The sequence below is a fragment of the Macaca fascicularis genome, chromosome 13 (genome assembly GCF_037993035.2).
Source record: "Macaca fascicularis isolate 582-1 chromosome 13, T2T-MFA8v1.1".
NCBI classification, from domain to species: Eukaryota; Metazoa; Chordata; class Mammalia; order Primates; family Cercopithecidae; genus Macaca; species Macaca fascicularis.
The window spans coordinates 1,759,304-1,768,009 of NC_088387.1; positions in this window are offsets into that span (position 1 = coordinate 1,759,304).

Sequence of the window (8,706 nt, forward strand, 5' to 3'; positions counted from 1 at the left end):
AAACCTCATCTCTACTAAAAATGCAAAAATCAGCCAGGTGTGGTGGCACATGCCTGTAATCCCAGCTACTCCGGAGGCTGAGGTAGGAGAATTGCTTGAACCTGGCAGGCGGAGGTTGCAGTGAGCTGAGATCATACTACTCCATTCCAGCCTGAGTGACAGAGCGAGACTCTGTCTCAAAAAAAAAAAAAAAAAAAAAAAAAGAGATAGAGAGAAGAGGAGTGAAGGATGACTCCAAGATTTTGGGCCACAGCAACTGGAAAGATGGAGTTGCCACATACTGATAGAAGGGCAATTATGGAAGATATGTCTTTATGGAGAAAAGATCAGTAGTTTCTTTTTGGTGATAGTAGGTGTATATGTCTATTGGATATTTAAGCAAAGAACAGGTTCTCCGAGTCCTACCATCACCCTAGTAAGACCAAATTTTCAGTCTTTAAGAGAAGCTAGAAAGTCTCTCTAAGCCTTCTCTGGCTTAGGAGGCTGTCCAGTTACAAAAGAGAGAAAGAGAAGCTGTTGCGTCAGGGAATGGTGGCTTACACCTGTAATCCCAGCACATTGGGAGGCTGAGGAGGGAAGACGACTTGAGGCCAGGAGTTCAAGACCAGCCTGGTCAATATAATGACACCCCATCACTACAAAAACATTTAAAAATATTAGCCGAGCATGGTGGTGAGCACCTGTAGTTCCAGCTACTCAGGAGGCTGAGGCCAGACGATCACTTGGGCCCAGGAGTTTGAGATGACAGTGAGCTATAATCGTGCCACTGCACTCCAGCCTGGGTGATAGGATGAGACTCTGTCTAAAAAAAAGAGGGAGCAGGCCGGGCGGGTGGCTCACGCCTGTAATCCCAGCACTTTGGGAGGCCGAGGTGGGTGATCACCAGAGGTCGAGAGGAGTTTGAGACCAGCCTGACCAACATGGAGAAACCCCATCTCTACTAAAAATACAAAATTAGCCAGGTGTGGTGGTGCGCACCTGTAATCCCAGCTACTTGGGAGGCTGAGGCAGGAGAATCACTTGAACCTGGGAGGCGGAGGTTGCAGTGAGCCAAATCACGCCATTGTACACCAGCCTGGGCAACAAGAGCGAAACTCGCCGGGCGCGGTGGCTCACGCCTGTAATCCCAGCACTTTGGGAGGCCGAGGCGGGCGGATCACGAGGTCAGGAGATCGAGACCATCCTGGCTAACACGGTGAAACCCCGTCTCTACTAAAACTACAAAAAATAGCCGGGCGAGGTGGCGGGCGCCTGTAGTCCCAGCTACACGGGAGGCTGAGGCAGGAGAATGGCATGAACCCGGGAGGCGGAGCTTGCAGTGAGCTGAGACTGCGCCACTGCACTCCTGCCTGGGCAACAGAGCTAGACTCCGTCTCAAAAAAAAAAAAAAAAAAAAAAAGAGCGAAACTCCATCCAAAAATAAAAAAGAGAGAGAGAGACAGAGAGAAGCTGTTAGGAGTCAGGGTGGCGGGAAATTTACCAGTGGATCAGTGCTCAGTAAAGAGAATTTTCCCTCACCTCTTGTGATAGTCACTTCCAAATGGCCGCCATCGTTTCCCCTCCTACTATTCATGCCCTTGTATAGTTCTTTCCCACACGATATTAGGTTTGGTCTATGTGACCAATGGAATATGGAAGAAGCAGTGATACGGCATTTCTGAAGCTAAGTCATAGATGACATTGTGGCCTCCACCTCGGTCTTTTTTTCCTGGGATCACTTACTCTAAGGAAAGCCAGCTACAATGTTGTGAGCAGCTCTTCACGCAGGTCCTCGTGGTGAGAAACTGAAGCCTCTTGCCAACAGCCAGGAGAGTGAGGTTGGCAGTGGATATTCCAGCCCCAATTAAAGCCTTCGGGTGACTGCAGCTCCAGCCAACATTGACTGCAACCCATGAGAGAGCCTGAGCCAGAACCACCCAGCTGAATTGCTTCGTAATTCCTTCCCACAGAAACTGGGACATAATAAATGCTTATTGTTTTAAGTCACTGAGTTTGGGGCACAATTTTTTATGCATCAATAGACAACTCACACCGGGCGTGGTGGCTCACGCCTGTAATCCCAGCACTTTGGGAGGCTGAGGTGGGCGGATCACCTGAGGTCGGGAGTTCGAGACCAGCCTGGCCAACATGGAGAAACCCTGTCTCTACTAAAAATACAAAAATTAGCCAGGCGTGGTGGCGGGTGCCTGTGATCCCAGCTACTCGGGAGGCTGAGGCAGGATAATTGCTTGAACCCGGAAGGTGGAGGTTGCGGCGAGCCAAGATTGCACCATTGCACTCCAGCCTGGGTAACAAGAGCGAAACTCCATCTCAATTAAAAAAAAAAGAAGATAACTCACATACCTCTCCAAGTCAAATGAAGGGGGTATTCCAAAACAATTTGGAGGCTCCTGCAAAGAAGGGTGACTGGCACCTCATGCCACAGTCAGACCTCTGCTCAGGCAGTGAACTTGCTCTCATGCCCCCGTCACTCATAGATCAGAAGGAGGAGAGAACTGGAGACAGAGTTGGGCAGAAAGAGGAGTTGGTGGCAGGGTGCACTGGCACACGCCTATAGTCCCAGCTACTTGGGAGGCTGAGGTGGGAGGATCACTTGAGCCCAGGAGGTTGAGGCTGCAGTGAACCAAGATTGCACCACTGCATTCTAGCCTGGGCAACAAAGCAAGCCCTGTCTCGAAAACTAAAAAAAAGAGGGGTTGGCCCTGTAGTGGTCTCTACTACAACCCTTGGGTAGGCTCCCCCAAGAGGGGCACCTGCCAGAAATGGGACCCCAAGAGTGAGAAGCAAGGAGCAAGGAGGCCTGACAGGGCCTGAGCCTCCCACTATGAGAACCAGTATCTGGACACCAAATCACACTCAGTCAACCAGTAACAACCACAAAACGAGTGGCGATTAAACTGTGGGAAATTAAGTAAAGAGAAATTACCCTTCTTCTCTCTTTCCTCAACACTGGAAAAGTTAGACCTGAGAAGGAAGGGAACGTGTACCAGAACCATCCCATGACCGCCTACACTCAACACCAGACACAAGCGAACACACACACACATATATCCCCCTCCAGCCCCTTCAGCAAATGGAGCGGTGAGAGGCTGACCAGAGCCCTTCCCCACAGGAAAGGAATCAGCAGAAACTGATCCCCAAGCCTGGAGAAGGACAGTAGGGAGGGGACACAGATGATATATATCAGAAGTGAGATGGCAGGGGTTTTTTTTTGTTTGTTTGTTTGTTTTCTTTTTTTTCTTTCTTTCTTTTTTTTGAGATGGGGTCTCGCTCTATCACCCAGACAGCGGTGCAGCTGCACAATCTCAGCTCACTGCAACCTCCTCCTCCCGGGTTCAAGCATTTCTCCCGCCTCAGCCTCCCAAGTAGCTAGGACTATAGGCGCACGCTACCATGCCTGGCTAATTTTTGTATTTTAGTAGAGACGGGGTTTTGCCATGTTTGTCAGGCTGGTCTTCAACTCATGACCTCAAGTGATCCGCTCGCCTCAGCCTCCCACAGTGCTGGGATTACAGACGTGAGCCACCGCACTCAGCTTGTTTTGTTTTGTTTTGTGTTTTGTTTTGTTTTGTTTTTGAGGCAGGGCCTTGCTCTGAGGTTGGAATGCAGTGGAGCAATCATGACTCACTGCAGGCTCGACCTCCTGGGCTCAAATCCTCCAGCCTCAACCTCCCAAGTAGCAAGGACCACAGGTGTGCACCACCATGCCTGGCTAACTTTTAAGTTTTTCACAGAGATGGAATCTTGCCATGTTGACGAGGCTGGTCTTGAATACCTGGGCTTAAGCAATCCTCCCTCCTCAGCCTTCTAAAGTGTTGGGATTACAGGCCCTGACTGGGCTTTTAATGTTAAAAGTCATACTAAAGCTATGAAATCTATCCAAGATCTCAAGAAGGATACAGAAAGGGAAATGTGACAGAAATTGATTAAAAGCCTTGAATGGAAAAGAAATAAAACCATATCATGTTAAGTCCCCACTGAGTTGAGATTGCTAATAAAAAGGTTATATATATATATTTTTTTCCTGAGACGGAGTCTTGCTCTGTCACCCAGGCTAGAGTGCAGTGGCCCAATCTTGGCTCACTGCAACCTCTGCCTCCCCGGTTCAAGCAATTCTCCTGCCTCACCTTCCTGAGTTGCTGCGATTATAGGCATCTGCCACCACACCCAGCTAATTTTTTTTTTTTTTTTTTTGGGATGGAGTCTCGCTCTGTCACCTAGGCCAGAGTGTAATGGCGTGATGTTGGCTCACTGCAACCTCTGCCTCCCAGGTTCAACTGATTCTCCTGCCTCTGCCTCCCCAGTAGCTGGGATTACAGGCGCGCACCACCATGCCTAGCTAATTTTTGTATTTTTAGTAGAGATGGGGTTTCACCACGCCCAGCCTTTTTATTTTATTTTGTTTTATTTTTTTGAGACAGAGTCGTGCTCTGTTGCCCAGGCTGGAGTGCAATGGCGCAATCTCGATTCACAGCAACCTCTGCCTCCCGGGTTCCAGTGATTCTCATTCCTCAGCCTCCCAAGTAGCTGTGATTACAGGTGCCCGCCACCATGCCTGGCTAAGTTTTTGTATTTTTTGGTAGAGACGGGGTTTCACCATATTGGCCAGGCTGGTCTCGAACTCCTGACCTCAGGTGATCCACCCACCTCTGCCTCCCAAAGTGCTGGGATGCAGGCGTGAGCCACCATGCCTGGCCTATTTTTTAACTTTTGTAGAGATGGGGGCGGGGGTGGGGGGTTGGTGGTAGTGGTCTCACTGTGTTACCCAGGCTGGTCTCACACTCCTGGCCTCAAGTGAATCTTCTCAGCCTCCCAAAGTGCTGGGATTACAGCCGTGTGAACCGCTGCCCCCAACCCTGAGAAGGATTCTTAACCTTTCTAAATCTCTGTTTAGAAAATGAGACTAAGAATAGTACCCCTCCCGGTCTCCCTGTAGGGCTGAGGTGAAGGGGGACAGAAGCAGTGCATTCAGCAGGCAGAGGGGACACTGCAGCTGACAGCTTGAGGCTTCCATAACCTCCATTTAGGGACCTCCTCCTTATATAAAAGCCCCAGTCAGACCCCTGATCGACCCTTCTCTGTCCCCTCCCCACTGTAGATGAACAGCAGCCAGGGATGCTTTGATTGTCCATGCGTGGGTAGCTTCCCATTCCTACTGGAACCCTTGGAAATGGAGGAGGGACAAGTCTCCAGAGAAAGGGGAGGTCCCGTGCCTGGAAGAAAGAGGACAGGAAGCCGGACAGATCCAAACAACAGGTGTCCGCTGCATCTGATGATGCTGATTTTGCCTTCACCTTACAGAGGTCAGTTGCAATTCTTTCCTGTGTTGCCCAGGAAGAATTACACATCCAGGAATTTAAATTAGCATTGAACCTGTTTATCTGATCCAGTCCTCTTATGTTAAAGAAAGGCCCCGAGGCCCAGCAAATTGAGCTGGTTGCTAAATGTCTACAGGTAATTGGCACCTTGGCAATTGTTTGGGACAAACCTGAGAAAATCTGGATACTTAGGAATGAAGATCTCAAAGGTTCTATGGATTTCTGGGTGAGGTGGGGCACAATAACACTGAGGAATCAGGAACTTGCCTCATCAGTATGCCCGAGGTGATTTATTGCCACATGTGAGTTGTGCCAAGTTCTGTGGGTGTAGGTGCCACTTACATAGACTGGACCCTTCTAACGCCCACAAGTCCCTGCAGCCTTCCTCCCGGGCGAGTTCCACTGGGATGCCCATGAGCAATATATGAGACCAGCATTTTTCAAATGTGGATCAGTCAAGAAATCAATTTAGTTGGATCAAAACACAGATTTAAAAAAAAAAGAAATAGAACAGAATTTATATCAATACATACAGTCTCTGGGAGCAGAATTGTAATTTTACATATAAGGCCACTGGCCAAGTGCTTCCTACTCATTTCCTACCCCTGGATCCCAGGAGTATTATTCCTACGCCACTATTTTTTTTTTTTTAGAGATGGGGTCTTGCTGTGTTGCCCAGGCTACAGTACAGTGGCTAATCACAGGACTAATTGTAGCATGCTGCAGCCTCAAACTCCTGGGCTCAATCGATCCTTCTGCCTCAGCCTCCTGAGTAGCTGGGATTATAGGTGCACACCACTGCACACAGCTCATACCTCTTTTTTAAGGGATGTCCAATTCATTCCTTAAATGCATACAGAATGCTGGGCACTTCTGATACAGCGATGACTATGATACAGTTTTTGTCCCTGAAGGATTCTAAACCCAATGAGAAATGGCCTCTAGCCCAGAGTACGGTAGAGACGGTAATGAAGAAGGCAGACGGTGGCAAAATACTTAACAGAAAAACAATCCCTGGGCACTGGGATGAAGGCGAAGGAGGACCAACGTTTTCTACTTTATACACTGTGTTATTTGAGTTTGTTGCAGTGAACATGTATAACGTTTGCATTTTAGAAGCCCAGTAAAAATAGAAAATTACACAAATGAGCAAATGATTGAAATGTAATTGAAAATCTTGGACTGGGGAAGGAAAAGGACCTAACATTTATGGGGCAGTGCTTTCAAACTCTGGCTCATTTTGTCCTTTTGATGCAGCGAGAAGGATTTCTTGATCCCCATCTTATTTTTTAAATTATTTATTTTTATTTATTTTATGGATGTATTTATTTATTTTAGTCTTGATCTTGTCACCCAGGCAGGAGTACAATGGCACGATGTAGGCTCACTGCAACCTCCACCTCTTGGATTCAAGCAATTCTCCTGCCTCAGCCTCCTGAGTAGCTGGGATTACAGGCGCGTACCACCATGCCTGGCTAATTTTTGTATTTTTAGTAGAGATGGGGTTTCACCATGTTGACCAGGTCTCGAACTTCTGACCTAAGGTGATCCGCCCACCTTGGCCTCCCAAAGTGCTGGGATTACGGGTGTGAGCCACCGCACCTGGCCTTTTTTTTTTTTTTTTGAGACAGAGTCTCACTCTGTCGCCCAGGCTGGAGTTCAGTGCTGTGACCTTGGCTCACTGCAACCTCTGCCTCCCGGGTAATCCCCATCTTAAAAATGGAGAAACCAAGGCCCTAAGAGGTGAAGCACTTTGCCCCAATTCTCCGGTTAGCAAGGGACATGAGCCCTTGATATTTTTGCTATAGACTTTTTTCCATTTGCCAGCTCAGAAAAAGAATCAGAAACTAGGGACGATTCCAAGCACTTTGTTATTAGGCCTTTATAGATACTCAGTGTCTGTTATCTTGTTCTTTCTTGTTTTTCTCTAGTAATTTATAGTTAATGTCTTAAAAGAAGGGTCTTTGTGTTTTTGGAGGTGGAAGGAAAACTTGCTGGGGTAGCCAGTCTTGGGGACAGAGGGCGGGAGGAGGGTGGCATGAGAGAGGGCAGGCCGAGGGACTCCCCACCTGGGCCCTGGTACTAGCAGGGGATTCCCAGGCAGGCCTTGCCTAAGGGCTTGCCAGGTGTCTGACACCGAATGAGAGGCTTGCCTCTCTTCCTGGCTTGCCCAGCCTTTTCAGCTTGATCCCCTCTGTGCTGTGAAAACTTTTCTTAGGCTCTCTTCCAACAGGCTTCTCCTCCACTCCCGCCTCCTTTCTGCCCTCCCGACGGAGGCCCAAGGGTCCAACAGGGTCTTGCTTAGTCCCAGGTGGCCTCCCCCTCAGCCTCCCTTCTTCCCTCATCATCCTCACCTGGAGGAAAGGGATGAAAATGAACGAGAAGGCTGTGGCTGCAGGTGGATGGAGAGACACACTGCAGCTAAGGAAATTTACAAGCGTCTTCTAAAAATCCTAGCCGTGGGGCTGGGCACAGTGGCTCACACCCGTAATCCCAACACTTTGGGAGGCCAAACTAGGAGGATCACTTGAGGCCAGGAGTTTGAGACCAGACTGGGCCCATCTCTACAAAAAACAAAAAGAAATTAGCTGGGCATGGTGGTGTGCACTGTGACTGTGGTCCCAGCTACTCAGGAAGCTGAGGTGAGAGGATTTACTTGGCCTAGGGAGGTTGAGGCTACAGTGAGCCATGATCGTGCCACTGCATTCCAGCCTGGATGACAGAGCAAGACCCTGTCTTAAAAAAAAAGAAAAAGAGAAAGAAAAGGATCCTGGCCACATCATTTTCATCATTATCGTGGTGACAGGGCATGTTTACTGAGCTCTTACCGTGGGCCAGACACTTGTGAAGTACTTATGGCTCATCATTTCACTCAACACTCGAGAATGTCCCAGAGTCCCAGGTCACACAGGCAATCAGCAGCCAAGCCAGCCCCCGGAGCCCTTCAAAACTGTGCTCTGAACCTCCATGGTGGGGCATCCTGCCTTCCATGGTCCTGCTCCCAAGAAAAACAATTTGTCCTGTGGCCAGAGGAATCTTGAAGCCCACTTACATAGTTAACACAAACCCTTTCACCTTTGCTGCTCTGGCATTCGACTTCCTTGGCCTGGACCCACTGATGTGATGCTCTCACTCCCTCCTCTGGCTCAATTAAACATTCGTCTCAGGTAGAAATCATGACATCCTCCTATCCAGGTCCTCATGCCCCCACTTGCTAGGATGACCTGAGTTGGGATTTGAGCCAAGGCACCAGCCTAGCTAACTCCATGCTCACTCTGTCCTTCTGTAGAGGGTTGACTGCTCCTTCCTTCCTGAGACAATTTAACGGCATGGATGAGTCCTGCAGATGTTCAGGGCTATCATAGTAGACTGACGGGCAGCTGGTGAA